Genomic DNA, 16816 nt, shown 5'->3' with positions numbered 1-16816 from the left:
CCTTTTTCATCTGACACGAATGTCATGCAGCTGAATGTGACTTTATTTGCTTTTCTTTTGTTTGGAGCTGGGGACAAGCTGCCCATCTTCCTCCGAGCCCTGGATGTGGGGAGGCTGTGATTGGCAGCGGCCCAGGACAGAAGACAAATGCGCCTCAGGTAGCAGATCTGCCAGAAAAATTCTGCCCAGCCTGGACTCATTTCGCCCGGTTCTGGATGGCAGGAGTTTTGAATTTCTCTGGGCAACTCCCTCCTCTCCCCCTCCTCTAGCCCCTAAGAAACTCAAATCCCAGAGGCGGCAGGCTTGGATTGGAGGCTTCCTTCTGATTTTGTCAGCTCATCGCTCAGATTTGGCCACCAGTTTGACAAGGATGGTGCCCGGGAGGGTGGCATCGGGGGCGAGGACAGTGACAGCATCTAAGCCAAGCCTGCCTGCTGCAAACTTTGTTGAAAATGGCAGCATCTCCCTGGCCTCCCTCTGCAGGTAGATAAATAAGAAGCCAGCAAGGCAAAAGGACATCTCTAGCCATCACACCTCTGTTGGCTCCAAATGAAAGCAAATACCCGCCTTGGGACCCAGTTTCTTTTCTTATTGTGCCCTGAAAGTGGGAGAGGCTGCGGGGGAGCAGCAGGGGGCCTGGGATGGGCAGCGGGAGGAGGGGGCACGGGCCGCTGCGTAGCGAGCTCGAGAGCTCTTGTGCACAACGAGATTAGCGCGATGTGAACGTTTCCATGCCAAGGTGCTAACGCAATAATACACGCGAGTTTGCCAACTTTTCAAATTGAATGTATTTGATTATTTGCTTTTAATTAGTGTGAGTTTTGGAGTATGTACAGGATTGTCAGGGATACACTCAAAGCCCCCACAGCCCATGGAGCCTCCCCTTGGTAAAGACGGTCTGGGATTGTTCTTTTTTAGCTGTGGAGAATGAGATTTAACAGCTCTGTTAAATGTTTTAGCCTGTTTCCATTGTGCCTCTGTTTCAACCTATTGGCAAGACCAATTGAAGTGAGAAAATAAACCTCTTATCTGATCTGAATGCAAGGAGAGCTGCTCCAAAGAATTTTCTCCAGCTCCACTTTGGCTTCCTGCGAACATCTCTGTTTTATTTTGTTTGGGTCTGCGTTTTCTTTCCAGACTTGGCTGTTTAGCTGGCTTCCCTGTATTTCCCTTCCCTGTAAGTACATATATATAGGAAACATCTATGCACATGGAAATCAAGTAGTTGGCAGAGAGAGAAGAAGACACTGTTTATAGAATTTAGAAATTGTTTTCAGAGCTCTTGCCGTCTGCCCGAGACTCAAGTGCATCCTCAGCTTGGCGACCCTCTGCATGGCGCTTCTGGGGTGGCTCATGCCCCTGTGCTATGCCAAGGGACAAGGAGGCTGTGAAGAGGCCAGGCGATCAACTTGGAGTTGAGCCTTGGGCCCTACAATCCCATCTGTAACTTGGGGGACGGCACTGTTCTGGCTGGCACATGAGCTTGCAGGTCTTTCCTTCTGTTGACTTACCCAGAAATCCCCCTCCTTCCCATGGAGGTTTTGCAAGCAAGGGTCACCTACAAAAAGAAAGCAAGTCCTTTCTTAGGCCCAAACTTCATGCAACAGAAAGTGGCGGAGCAGTCTGTGGGACAAGCACGACACCGGGCATCCAGTTCTATCTGCTACTGAGAAGGGAGTGTGCTGCTCGCCACCTCACGCCTCCCGCTCAGCTTGTCCCAGGCCCAGGACACTGCAGTGTGCACAGAGACTCAATTCCACCCCGATATGGCCAGCCACCTGGTTTCCTCGTGCCCTGTTGCTATCCCAGCAGCCCACCAGGGCCACGAAGGAGCCGCCCACTGGGTCTCTGAGTCGCGAGACCCTCATCCGCATTCTGAGGACGGCCGCCCGGCTGCTCACCCATTACCTACCCAATTTCTCAGTTACATTAAAAAAAAAAATCTTTCCCCCCCTTAACAATAGAGAGGAACAAATGGTGGACAAATAACAACAGCAGCAGCTCTCCAACAAAAGCACGCAATTATTACAATTATACTATCCTTGATTAGGCTGCCACGCACTGCATTTCAATGTAATTGATGTTGTAGGTTGACACATCGGACACCAAATATTCTCGCCTGTCCCTTCTCTCTTTTGTTTCAGGAGCTGATTTGCATTTTCTATGCTTTTAGTAATGAAGACTTAGCACTTTTCCTCCATTAGAAAAAAAAAGAGAGATACAATAATCTGCAACTCGGCACTTGTTTAAGGATTCTGACCCTCGAAAATACCACTTTGCTTCACACATTAGCTGCTTACAAAGAAGGAAGCTAATGTATCATCTAATTGGGCAAACCACTGCATCTGATTTCTCTCAATCAGACTATTAGCTTCGTAATTACCCATCTGCCTCGTGTGGAAAAACGGCAAGGCGCACACCCAGCTAATAACGTTCTCAAGAGCTCTCCACCACAATGAGAGGGGCGACGTGGAGGGAGATGGGCTCTAACCATTTCGGTGCCAAGGTGGCTGCACAATGCAGGGGGGTCTGCCAGCCTCCCCCCGCCCGGCTGTGTTTAATTATTCTTCTTTAATTAGGAGGACTTTGGGGGGCCTGTTCAGGATCGCTGTCCCCACTGCTGTGGTGGCCGTGGCCGTGGCAAGTGTTGAAAGATGGTGGCCAGCAGGAGAGAAGCGAGGACGCCTCCTGCGGCCTCTGCAGGAGATGAGCGTGTTGAGGGGAGAATGTCCCCTGGCCTGTGTCCTTCAGAGGGACAGAGACCATCCTCAAGGTGCGAGCCCAGGGCCTCACTTCTCTTTTTTGTTCCTTTTCTTCTGTGGTTGGGCACCCCTTCCCCACATGGGTAAAAATGAGCCCTTGGGGTGCAGGGTCACTGCTTATCTGGGGACGGGGACATCTGGAGGTGGCCTCTGTACTGCAGAGGGTGTGGTATGAGTGCTTGCTAGCTTGTCACTGGGCCCTCTGGCTCACTTGTGGCTGGTACCATGTTCTGTGCACCCATTGGTTCCATTTGCAGCTGTAGGGTGTTTTTTCTGTCTGAAGATTATGCGACTTTGGTGTCTCTGATTCTGTCCCCTGGGAGGAGAGGTGGGCATGGATGGCGCCCTGCGGGATGAGGGAGGTGGGCATGTGGGTGGCTTGAAGGGGCAGTGTTGGTGCCGACCTAAGTGAGTACTTGGAGTCCTCGAACTGTTTAACTGCTTAACTGTTGCTTGTATAATTTCTAGGTCAGTCTAATTCCAGGTGAAATTTCTGAGGACAAATGGACACATGATTTGACAACTAATGTCTGATGATCACTGTTCATTCAGGTCGACAAATGGTGTGTGTTGGCATACCAACGTTTGTCATCTAACGGCTGAGAAGTGTAGCCCAGAGCTGCTGGGATCTGAAGAGGTGAAAAAGTAAATGGGGTGCATCTTTTTGGGCTAGAAAAGTAATACATTTGACTTTGTTATGGTCACAGTTTAATTATGATATCTGTCATTTGAAAGATTCATTGATAGCTAATGTTGAACTGCTAGGAGAAGACAAATTTACATACATATCCTAGCACCTAGGAAAACATTGAAAAACCCTACTGTTAAGGATTAAAAACTGGTGGTCAACTTAACGCCAGCTGAATTAAATCAGCAGAGTGCTGAGCATAGATGCTCCACCTGAGGAAAGTTGCCAGCATAAACAGAGATGTGGAGAAGGAGAAGCTATGCGTTAAGTCTTTGAGGCGTGGAGGCCTTGTGGGTTCTCCTACGAGTTGCTGTTTGAGCTGTTGGTTCTCCTGGAGAAGCTCTGGTCCTCACATCGAGCATTGCTTGGCTGCGGAGGGGAAGACGTGTGCCACTTGGTCTCCAGGATGAACTCATCACGCTGGCTTCCTGGCATGTATCCGACTGTGCTTGTCGTCGTCGGAGCTCGGGGCCTCCGTGTCGCTGAGGATGGCTCTGGTGCCTTTCAGGACAGCCCTGGTCCTTGTTGTGAGTGTGACTTTTCGGCTCCAGCATAAACCCTCATCCCACCAGCACAGCTCCTTCACCCCGCTGGCATGGACTTTCTGGCTTCCACCACTGACTTTTGGGCCTTCCCAGCACAGATGCATAAAAGAGACTGGTGTGACTCCTTCTTGTGGGCTCTGGACCTCGAATTGGACTCGTGGGAGGCATTGTCATGAGTTCTGGGTCTTCATCTGGATTCATACAAGGCATTGCTGTGAGGTTCAGGCCCTTGGCTGGATATTCTATGTCTTTGGTGTTACAGATAGATTTCCTGCAGTTTCTTGTGTTAACTCTGGGTGACCATCATAAAACAATATTATAAACTCTAAACACCTGACTACAACACCTACTGTGTGTGTGTTACAATGACCATTTGCATAACTTTCAATGGCAAACAACAGACAAATCTGTTTCTTACCCAAGTCAAAGTCTCAGGACTCTGTCTAGTTAAAGCTGCCAGTGGTTCAAAGGGCAGAGCCACCCATAGCCAAATCGCTGCTGTCCCACAGTGTCTGAAATCCAAGTCCACGTTTATTTCTTTCTTTTTATAATGTTTCATTTAAAGAATTTGGTTGATCTGAGATAATTCCCCACACCATCTATAAGAAAATCCAGGACCTGAACACCACATGTATGTGGAAAATTCTGTTATTACATCACATAGGGTTAGTGTGAAGACTTTCTAAGGTTTCCCAGGTTGCTGTTTAAAGAAAAGTTTGAATTTCCCTGCACTGTGTGAACTTGCTAATCATCTTTCCTTTTTTGCTATGGCTGTTGGGAAGCTCAAAGCCTAATTTTTACCCATATCCATTGGCTTAAAAGGACTATGTGATTTTTTTTATCTTTTATACTAATGTCACTAAAACTTTATTACTTTTTTGTCTCTTTGTAAATAATATTTTCTGACTGTTGCAGATATTTATTTCTCTTAAGTCCTTTTGAATTTCCACATGCATTTTTGGAGTGTTAAGTGCTTCTTGGGAAAATGTTCTAGTACAGTTGAAGAGCAGAGAGGGTAAGTCATTTACCAGAGTCACACAAATTTGATGTAGTCAAAAATCCTTTACTGTTCCGAGAACAAGTCTTTCCAGGTGTTTCCATGTTAGCCACGAAATCTGCTATAATTTCTTTACCCTGTGATCAGTTCTGACTTCTCCACGCCTCTTAGAGAGGTGCACGTAATTTGTTAGGTTTCCTGACAGCTTTCTCACTGTCCTGAAAGTCTAGAAAGCTAAGCAGTCTGCATCACAGAGCAGCATCCAGTACAGAGGCCCAGGCAGAGATGAGTCCTGGTTTCAGCTGGCCTTGGAAGTCAGTGGTGCTGGGGCCTCCTCAGGGCCCTGAGGTCCAGGTGAGAAGTGGCTTGGGAGGGAGCACCGAGGGGACAGGACAGGCATTGTGTCTCAGTGTCCCAAGAGCCACCCTAGGCTGCCTTCTTTCAGAGCAAGTAGTGAGAGGCCAGGACCTGTCCAAGCTGCTGCCTGGACCGAGCTCCCGTTTTAGCCCGCGTGAGATTTTGCATCCTCTGTCTGCAGAGCCCCTTAGCATCATCTGACTTTAGTCTCCTGGGCTCCTAGCTGCTCTCCTCCCTCTGCCCTCCCCTTCCCTCACTGCCTTCCCCTCCCTTCCTCTCCCCTTCACGGCACTGGGTCCTCCTCATCCGGGTCAGCTTGGCTGCTTGCTGAGGTTTCCAAGTGGTGACAGGTGTGTGGGCTGCCACTTGCAGAGCTGGTTGGGTGGCTCTCAGACTCATCAGGTTCTCTGGACAGTGGCACGTGGCTGTGGGAGGGGACGATTCTTATTGCTGTGGCCTGGACAGCTTAGCTGAGTCTGCATTTTTGAAGCACATGACCGGAGTTTCCCTACCGTTTGGGCAGGTTTCCACAGCCCTTCGAGGTCCCTAGGAGCCCACTTCTTGGGCTGTCTTCTAGGGAGGCCACCTCTAGCTGGCAGCCTTTCTTGTCTCACTGTCCTGCTAAGCATGAGTGGGGAAAAAATCTGGGGTCTCGTTTCAAAGTCTTCGTGGGAAGGGGCTCCCATAGTGTAGGAAGCAGGTACCTCTTGGGACTAGGGGTGTCATAGCAATTGTTTGACATTATTATTTCCTTTGCTAACATTTTTTTTTTTTTTGAGGTAGGGGCTCACTATGCAGTTCAGGTTGGTCTCGAATTCACTCTGTAGCCCAGGCTGGCCTTTAAATTTGCAACGATCCTCCTGCCTCAGCCTCTTGAGTGCTGGGATTACAGGTGTGTGCCACCACACCTGTGCTGCTAATTACTCACTGAATTCTATGACTTATTTGCTTTTTAATAGGAATAATTCCTGTGAGAATTAGATCATCATCACCTTTTTCCAAACATGCAGAGCCCTGGGAGAACTGCACCAAACAGGGTTCAAGTAGCGACTTTGTTCTAGTTTGGACAAATCTCAGGAAGATTTTCTCTGTCCCCAAGTGCTATCCTGACTATTCCATTTTATTCCATTTCCTCTGGGTCTTTCCTCAGAGGAGGAGTGCATCATACTAATACCCAGATAATTGCAAACACAGCCAACTTCCAATTGATTATAAGTAGATTATGCTGCAGTTTATCTCTGGCAAATCTTGCTTTTCTCTCTTCGTTAACATCTCTGTTGCTTACTTAATTTCCTGATTGCTTTTATAGCCATTACCATCTGCCACTGAAACTGGAGTTCAACAGGAACTAGAAGAGTGAAACTTTTCAGATGAAAATAATTACTGGGAGGCCCTGGAGCCAGGGGAGGGAGCGACCTTGGGGGAAGAGTGGGCTCTGCTCAGATGGACCCTGGGAGGCACAGAGCCAGCTGGGGCTTGGCAGTGACCTAGCATCTTCTACCTGGCTCATTGATGCGGAAGGACATCAAGCTCTTGGTCAGGTAAGAGACTTGTCAAATGTCACAGAGACACTTAGAGAAAACCTCAGATACAAGAATGCAGAATCTTTATCGCCTGTCATGATTGTTATCAGTCTGCATGTACAGAGTTGAGGTGTGTGCAGAGCTGAAAAGTGTGATAATAGCTTCCCGGCTCCTCTAAAATTCTGTCTTCAGGGTGCAATTGCACGATATTGAGCACAATATTGTAAATAACAAGGATATCAGATAGCCCCACAAGACAAAGCAATCCTAACCACAGATTGTAGCAATACACTCCACAGTAATTTGATACGCAGAAATTAGTTCATATTTGTCTACTGTTTGGATTACCTATGCGATGACTCTCCTGCGTTTCTGTTGATGACGAGGAACCAGTGTTATTTCTGCCTTCGTGTAGGAGTCGGAATATGTGTCACATCTTCAGCATCTGGATGAAGTCCAGTCTGGTTTTTTCTCCCCATCTGCTCCTGGTATTTTAAGTAAAAATGTTTGTATCTATATCCCCCGAGCCCTGTAGTAAATTGTAAATCATGCCATTATATCTGGTAAAACCACAGTGTCAAGCAACAATTCACAAAGCCACAAAGATTCTCCGGAGTAATTTTCCTGTTCTCGTTGATCAATTTTTATATTTCCCCCCTGGTCATATGCACACATTAAGTGGCACTAATTCAGTGAGAAAACTCATAAGGGATAATATTTCAGGTGGCACAAATGGCAGCCATGCCTTTGCAAGGATCTATTTTATAATTGCCTGTGTGTTCCACCTGAATCTGCTGCCCGATGCTGTTTCAGTCCAGTGAAATGGACACAGAAATAGGGTGGGGAGAGTTTCAGTTTAATTAGGTGGAAAACCAGGAATGTCTCAAGTCAAAGATGGCGCAGCTGCAACGAATTCTTTCTTCTGGGGAGCCTGTTTAATACCTGATCTTGGGATGACAGGTGGGGGGACAGGCAGGTGCCAGGTGGGGGCTTATTCCTGGTCTTCCTCCCAGAATTCCATGGTGGGAATTTAGCCAGGGCATCGATTTCTTCTTTCAATTTGGTTTTTAGTTTAAGTGAAAATTTTTTAATAGTAACTTTTAAGTTCAAGTGTAACAAGTATCAGAAGGGAACAGGATGAACAGATGTTCAGGGTAACGATGTTTTCCAAAGTAAGCAAAGCTGTGTGGCTGTCACACACATCAGAAGAATTTATCAGCCACACGGAGCACCCCTCCTTATCTTCTGTAGTTCTTGAGAACCCCCTGGAAGACCCCTGCTCTTGTGACTTTCATCACTGTGCAGTGAGCACTCTGCAGGGTCTTGTCGCTATCACTCCACGAGCAGGGTGTCTGTGAAATGCACCCACGTTGAAGAGCACCCACGCGACAGGCTGTTGCTCATTTTCAGTGCTGAATTGTGCTCCTGCACTTGTGCGTGTGCATGAGTGTGTATACTGACTCCTATTTATCCGGGCAGCTGGCTGTTATGGATAGCAGGGTTACGAGCATTCCTATGAAATCTTTTGACACACATGCATCGTGTGGGCACACGCCCAGGATGTGAGTACTGACTTACCAGGATTTCATGTTTGTAGGTCTAGTAAGGATTTCCAAGCAGTTTTTCCAAGTGGTTTTAGCAAGTTACACTCCCACAAGCTGTGCATGAGAATTTCAGTTGCTCGGTGGCCTCACTAGCATTTGGTATTGTCCCTTTCATTTAAAAATTTAAGCTTCCGGTGGTTGTGTATTGTATACTATTGCAGTTTGGATTTTATTTTCCTGATGATTAATGATCATTTCCCTATGCACTTGCTGATCATTTGAAAATTCTGTCTGTCTCTGTTTCTGCTTCTGAGACTGAGTGCAAGCCCTTTGCCCTGAACTACACCCTCAATCCTTTTTATTTTTACTGTGAGACAGCATCTCACTAAGTGATCCAGGCTGGCCTCAAGCCTGTGATCCTCCTGCCTGAGTTCCCTGAGCCACTGGGATTACGCATCACCACACCTAACTGAATGGTCTTTTGAAAAGCTCTAGTACAAGTTTGCTGTCCATTTCTTTTTTTAAAAAGGGATTTTCTACTTTTCTTTTTTGATTAGTTATTCTTTGTATTTCTGTGTATAATTGCTCCACATTTGTTAATCTTTACGCAGTATCTTTCTTCTCCTTGGGACTATCCTGTTTACCCTCATAATGCTTCAATTTATGGTTATTTCCTTTGTATTTATTGCTTCTAGTTTAGGAAATATTTACTCATATATATAACCTGATTGTAGTCTCTTATTTTTCTTTCTTTATCTTTTAGAATAGCGACATTGGGTAGTGTACTTATTCTTTTAATAGTTTTCTTGAGGTGAAATTGACACACAATAAATGACACATTTTCAAATGTACAATCAGATGATTTGATATATGTATCCTTGCAAAACCATTTCCATAACCAGGATAATGAACACACCTGCCAGCCCCCAAAGATACCTCATGTCTCTGTAATCTCTGCCTTTAAACCTTCCCTCTCTCTTTAGTTTCCCTAGGGAGACATGTTTTGTGTCACCCCAGAAAATTTCTAGGTTCATACAGATTCTATTTCTACAGTGATAGAATTTTCTAAAGAATTATATAGCATGTAATCTTTTTTCAGTTTTGTTTCTTTAGTAGGATTTTTTAGAGATTTGTCATGCTGTTACTATGCTGATAATTCATTTGTTTTCAAAGCTGAATAATAGTCTTTTATACAGAATATTACAATTTGTCCATTCATCTTTCAATGAACATTTGGGCTGTGTTCAGTTTTTATCAATCAAGCTGCTATGATCAGACATTAATTTTTATTGCATCCATGATAAATTAGCACAAACTTAGGGGCAGATATCTGTAGAAATTTGTTTATTTTTAAATTTTATTTAAAGAAAGACTAAACAAAACAGAAAATAAGTAGAAATAATACATACGTTCAGAGAAAAAAACGAACTGTAAGAAATCACTAGTTGATGTTTACATATTGTCGTTTTACAAATAGTTGTTCAAGATACAAAAATGGAACATGTAAAGTGGGAATTCAAACAATGAGACCGCAAACAGTTCTGTTCAACTGTCCAACAAAAACTTAGTAACATGGTTGTCAATCCTATACACTTAAACATACATGCAGTTATCCATAGCTTCATTTATGTTTAGATTAAGCAAACTAAAGCAGGTTAAAATCATTCTGAACAAAGAATAATAGTATTGCTGGATTTCACATCATGACATTCCATGATCAGCACTGGTACTGTAGTGTCTTTTTTAAAAATTTAATTTAAAGAAAGATTAAACAAAACAGAAAACAGGTAGAAATAATACATAATTTCAAAGAAAAAAATAAACATTAAGCAATCACTAGTTGATTACAGATTGTTTTCTTACAAATAGTATTCAAGATACTAAAGTGGAGCTTATAAAGTAGGGATTCAAACAGTGAGATTGCAACCAGTTTTGTTCAACTATCCAACAAAAACTTAGAAATATGGTTATCAGTTCTATACACTTAAACATACATGAAGTTATCCATATCTTCAATTATGTTGAGATTGAATAAACCCAAGCAGGCTAATATCACTCTGAACAAAGAATACTATTGCTGGGTTTCACATTATGACACTTCAGGACCAGCACTGGGTATTTTAGTGTCTCTTTTTTCTTCAGAGTATCTTTTGATTTCATCATGTGTTATATGATCAGTTCTCATAAACTGTTTATAGATTCTACACATGCATGAGTCTTAACATGTATTTCCTTTCTATATTAGAGGGAGAAACAAAACAAAGCAAACAAAACAAATTCTTATAAATACATGAAATGAAATAAACATATAAGACTGTTGCACAAATCGTTCTACCATGTTTCCTGTGTTGTCTCTTGTTATCGCCAATAGAATTGGCTATATCATCAGATATAGTATAATTGCATATGTCAGTACCTAACAGTATTAATAAAAACACAACTTTGTATATAGTATAAAACTTCAAAAACTGGCAGTTATCAAACCAGAATGTGTATTGTTGAGTCTTGTCTTCTTCAGTGTAGTTGTCTATACTCTGACTTGATACTATCAATCATATCAGTTTTGAATAAAATCTTCTCTGCCTCATTTCTGTTATGCTCTTTTTTGCCATCAGTTGTCTGCTTATCTTCTTCATTCTGTTTTCTGCTCCATTCATTGAGGCCTCTCTGCCACTGTTCCTGGAATCTTAGTACTTTTCTCTCTGTCTAGAATGCCCTGCAGTATTCTCTGTAGAGTTGGATTGGTGGTTGCAAATTTCCCAAGTTCCTCTTTGTCTTGGAAGCATCTTGTTCCTCCATTAATTTCTAGAGACAGTTTAGCAGGGTATGTCAATCTGGGATGGAGGTTATTTTCTTTCAGGGCTTGGAATATTTCACTCCAGGCTCTTCTTGACTTGATGGTTTGTATCAAGAAGTCTGCCATTATTCTGATGGGCCTTCCTCTGTAGGTTATTTGTTTCTTGTCTCTAACAGCTTTTAATATTCTGTTCTTATATTGAATTTCTGGAATCTTGATTATTATATGCCTGGGTGTAGTTCTGTTTTGGTTGTAGGTGGCTAGAGTTCTGTATGCATCATATATCAGAATATCATTTCCTTTTCCTATGTTTGGGAAGTTTTCCTTAATTATTTCTGTGAATAACCTTTGTAGTTCCTTTGTTTGTATCCCAGCTTTTTCATTTACATTCTTTATTCTCAAGTTATAGATCCTTTTGTCATCTTCTAGCCTTTGTATTGTTACTGCTTGTTTACTTGTTTTTAAAAAGTTTTCCCTTTCATACTCCCACATTGCAAAATTGTCCTCCAGTTTAGATAATCTATCCTTATTTTCTTTCAAGCTGATTTGCTATCTTTCCATAGAGTTTTTAATTTCCTGGTGATCTCTTAGAATCTGCTTCATGTATTCTATATATTTTTTTATATTCTTCACCAAATGGTTCTTTCTTGTGTTTGAATTCCTCCCTTCTTCCATCTGTGTCTGCTTGAGGAGTGCTTAGTATCTCTTTTATTAATCTTCTTATATCTTGCTTTATTTGGCTAAATATCTCACTTTTGAACTCATCTATGAGGTCCTGAATATTTCTCTTTATGTCCACTGGTGCTGTGTCTGATATGGCATGTTTGTGTTCTTATTCTCCTTTGTATTTACCTGTCCTACGTCAATATTCTCAGGGTTGGGACTTGGGGACTTTTTGTTGTTGCTTCCTCTTCCTATCTTTTTTTGCTTTTTCCGGAAGGCCCCAGTTTCTTTCTTTGTTGGTTACAATTCTTCTGAAGCACGCTGGCTAGATGACCCTTCACACTGCAGTGTGTTAGTGAGTTTCAGACAGGGACAGCATATGCTGGCCCCTCCCCTCCAGATTAGTCAAGCTGCTGTGGCCTGCACTACTGTATTACTTTGTGCTGCCTCCCTCTGGACCAGCCAAACCTCCGAGGCCCCGCTGGGCCAGTGTGGTTAGTGTGCTACACCTCTGCAGGGACTTGATCTCGGATAACCTATTGGGCCTTAGCCAGGTCACGTGACAGGTGTAGCTCACTCCACCAATCCTGTTCAGGAAGGGAAAAATTGACTGAAGTCACTGCTGCCCCTTGTACTTGCCAGTTCTGCCCGATCCCAGAATGTCATCTGCCGGGGGCCCCCCCTATTTATGGAATGGCTCCACTCTTGTCACTCACCACAGGTTGTTGTAGGCTCCTGGCCAATTCAGCTCTCCATTTGGCTTGCTGACCCCCAAACTCAATGTAACTGTGCCTCCAGTGAGTCGAATTAGCAGGACCTTGGATGGCTCAGCAAGTCACGGCGGGAGCCCAGCAAGTCACAGCATTGGCCAGTCGCCTTAATTTCTTCTTGGGATGAGAGAATTCATTTCCCTCTGTTTGGGGCTCCCCACTCTGTATTATGTTGAATTCTAAGTTGACTATCTCAGGGATCTTCTGTAGCCAGTTGTTATCTGTCCACCATCTTTGCTCCTCCTGCTCAAAGTTTATATATATTATGTTTATATATACCTAGCAGTGCAGTAGGTTTGTTTGCATCATTGCCAACACAACAATATAAATCATTTTGTGCCACCATATTATAACAGCTAAGATGTCACTAGGCAATAGAAAATTTTCAGGTCCATGACAATTTTATGGGGTCTCACTGTATACTGTGTCTAGTATTGACTGAGTTGTTATGCAGTGCATGGGTCTGCCATTCTTGGTAACCATTTCAATAGTTCTTCCATTGTTTGTAGTGATCCTGTTTCCATTGGGTAGCATTTCCTTTTTGCTTGAAGGACTTCCCTTTATAATTTGCATGGTATAGATTTCCTGGTGATAATTGTGTCAGCATTTATATGTTTGAAATATCTTCATTTCACCTTCAGTGTTGAGAGATATTTTCATGGGTTCAGATTCTAGGCTAACAGCCACCCCCCCCCAAGTACTTTAAAGAAGATGTTCCATTGTTTTCTTATTTCATTGTTTCTAGTGAGAAATCTGCTGCCATCCTTGTTTTGCTATGTAATTGCTCTAATTCTTCTGATCACTTTAACAATATTCTCTATGTTGCTGGTTTGGTACAATTAGATCATGATGTGTATTGATGCATTTTTCTTTATGTTGCATTTTGTGAGGCTTGTAGAACTTTTCTGAATCTGTGAGTTTATGATTTTCACCATATTTGGAATTTTTCAGCCATTATTTCTTAAATACTTTCACTCTTCCCTTCTCCTTCCCTTCAGTATAGTAATTCCAGCTAGTAAAGATGTTTAAACTTAGTCCCAAATTATTGGTACTTTCTTTATTTAAAAAAATTTTTGTGTGTTTCATTTGGATAATATTTATTATTATGTATTCAGGTTCATTGATCTTTTTTCCTTGTATGCTTATTCTGCTTTTAATTTCATTTGGTATATTTTTTTGTCCAAAATATTATAATTTTCTCTTTCAAAATTTGTTTTTTAGATATCTTCCAGCCTTCTACCTTTCATACATATGAAATATAATCATAATGACCATTTTAATATCCTTGTCTGCTATTTCTAACATCTATGCAATTATGGGTCTGTTTTGAATAATTTTTACTTTCAGTATCAGTAGTTTTACCCTACTGGCTGCACACCTGGTGATTTTTAACTTTATGTGGGATACAGACTTTCTTCATTGGGTGGTAGTTTGATAATTTTTGATCTTAAGTTTTGTTGGTCAGAAACAAAGGTATTGTTAAATTGAAGTTAATAGTTTCTCACAAATGAGACAATACCTTATAAATATCCTACTTCAGTGGTCCCCAACAGTCTGGCACAAGAGACTGGTTTTGTGAAAGATGATTTTTCCATGGCTGTATGTGTGTGGGGAATGGTTTGAAGATAATTCAAAAGACTGCACAATCTGGATGCCTCAATTGCATAATTCGCAGTAGGGTTTGAGCTCCTGGGAGAATCTAAGGCTGCTGCTGATCTGAACTGGAGCAGGGCTGAGGCAGTGAGGTGAGCAGGGGGGACTGGTGTAAATACAGATGAAGCTATCTTGCTTGATGCTTACCTCCTACTGTGTGGCCCATTTCCTGTATAGACTGGTACTGGTCTGTGGCTAGGGTTGGGGACCTGAGGTTTTCCAGTTTGGCTGGTGGGAACGGGTGCCAGTCTCATCTTTATAGGAATATAGATACTGTTCTTCATACTTCTCTTTTCTGGCTCTTTCCCTGGGGTTAGACAATGTCCTCACATGTGTGAAGATGAGTTTTTGTTAAATGCCTGATGGGAACTTCTGCAGATCCACAATGTTCTCCATGTAGAGTTATCCCCGCCCTCACCCCATCTCCTACCACCCACCTCTAGTTCTCTTTCTCACAACTCTAGTGGCTTGGTTTTCTTGGAGTCTTAATTCCATCTCCTCCACTCATGAAGCCCTCAGGATCTGCCTGTGTTCCCTTTCCCTGCACTGCATCCTGGAAAGTCTCTCACCCTGCTATGCTGAGGCAACAACAAGGCCCACCTTGTTTTCTTCCCATGTTTCAGGGTTCAGCATTCTCTGTGGCTTGATAGCCTGTGTGTAGAAAAATATCCCTTCATATTTTTATCTTTTTTGGATTATTTTCAGGTGGGAGGGTAAATCTGGCTTCACAGTCCTTCTTGGCTGACAGCAACAGCTTTTGTAGTAATTTAAATTTGAGTTATTTCATATGAACTGAAATAAAATAAAGTAAAATTAAATTGAATTAAGAATTCTGGCCCCCAGTAACACTGATTATATTTTAAGTGTTCAATAGCCATATGTGGTTAGTGTCTATATCGTTTGGATGTGTAGATATTTTTAAAAAACCACTTTTATCACTGTAGAAAATTTGATTAGAAAATCTTGTCACAGAAGTAGAATGGTTTCCTCTTTTACAAAAAATTACCAGGTCATCATTGTGTATGGTATGAATTAAATCTCAACATTTTTTTCAATACAGGTGTTCCTTGTCTTCTTTATTCTTGACCTCTGTAATTCCCTTAAATTTTTAGAAACACTTGAACAATTTTAAGGGAAAGAAACCCCATTATAGGACATTGATCAGAAAGCATTGACTCTATACAGAAATTGAGGAGAACTGACATGTTTGTATTTTTCCCACTTATGAATGGTTTATTCTTATGTTTTCCACTATTTAGTCTCTAATTTCTCTTTGTGATAGTATTTTATAGTTATCTGGATTGTCTCAAATGCTGTCATAGGAGTTGCAAGGCGAACAGTTATATACAGGCCACAGTTTATAATTTTATTTTGTGATGATCACCCAGAGTTAAATACCAGAAAGTGCAGGAAATCTGCCCACAACACTGAAAACCTGGAAAATCCAGCTGTGAGCTTAGATCCCACAGCAATGTCCTGCATAAGTCTAGCTGAAGACCTAGAGCCCATGACAATGCCTCCTGTGAGTCCAACTGGAGACCTACAGCCCGCAACAATGATTCATGCAAGTGTGTTTTACAGATCTGCATTGGGTAAGGCCCAAAGGTCAGCAGTGGAAGCTGGGAAGTCTGTGCCTGCAGCGTGAAGGATCTGTACCAGCAGGCGGAAGATTCTACACTGGAGTCAAGAAGCAATGCTCAAAGTTAGGATCAGGATTCCCCCAGAAGTACCACAGCAACCCTCAGTGACAATGAGGTCCTGAGCTTCTCTGACAATGAGAATGGCTGAATTCATATTGAGGAAGCTAGCCATGACAAGCTTCTCCAGGAGACCCAACAGCTCCACGTAACACTAGGGAGAGCCCACAATGCCACACCCTTCCTCTCCATATTTCCTTCTACGCTGGCAACTTTTCCTCACGTGGGCCATATACACTCAGCACCATGCCAATTTAATTCACCTAGTGTTAAGTGGACCACCAGTTTTTGACTCACAGCAAACATTTTCATTAAATTTCTTCTTAGGTACCTGAAATTTTAGTTATTTTTATAAGTAGGATCATTTAAAAATTTTATTTTCTATTCTTTTGTTTCTACTATATAAAAATACAGCTTGCTTTTTATTTTTTCCTTTAATAAATGAGCTTGATGTGCTTATTATTTTGGATATTTTGTCTGTAGATTATTTTTGAAATTAGTATATAACCAATTGCAATCTACTGGTATATCTAGGGTTTTTAATATCTTTTTTCTTGCCTTATTCCATTGACTAAGGCCTCCAGCAGTGTGTTGTTGAGCAGCAATAGTGATCACAGGCATCTTTATCTAGCTCCTGATGGCAGAGTTTTAATATTTCATTGTTAAGTATGGTATACATTATCACTGTTCTTTAAAAGATTACCTATACTAAATTAAAGGAGTTCTTTTTTATTGATTTCTTGTTTCCTAAAACATTTTTAAACATTATGAAAAAGTGTTGGATATTAGCAAATGTTTTTACTGCATTGACAGAGATTAT

General features: G+C 42.2%; 1 long non-coding RNA gene across 1 annotated transcript; it reads left to right on the top strand.

The window, feature by feature from the left end:
* Positions 1-676: 676 nt before the first annotated feature.
* On the top strand, positions 677-16386 carry LOC134473189 (uncharacterized). The gene is made up of 4 exons (XR_010043305.1): positions 677-2773; positions 3231-5346; positions 6659-6890; positions 15881-16386. It is a non-coding gene; the product is annotated as an uncharacterized LOC134473189 (long non-coding RNA).
* Positions 16387-16816: the final 430 nt, after the last annotated feature.

The sequence above is a fragment of the Cavia porcellus genome, unplaced genomic scaffold, assembly GCF_034190915.1.
Source record: "Cavia porcellus strain 051 isolate PalLab524CR breed Dunkin Hartley unplaced genomic scaffold, mCavPor4.1 scaffold_26, whole genome shotgun sequence".
Taxonomy (NCBI): Eukaryota; Metazoa; Chordata; class Mammalia; order Rodentia; family Caviidae; genus Cavia; species Cavia porcellus.
Note: the sequence above shows the minus strand (reverse complement) of the source record. Positions and strands in the feature narration are given on the sequence as shown.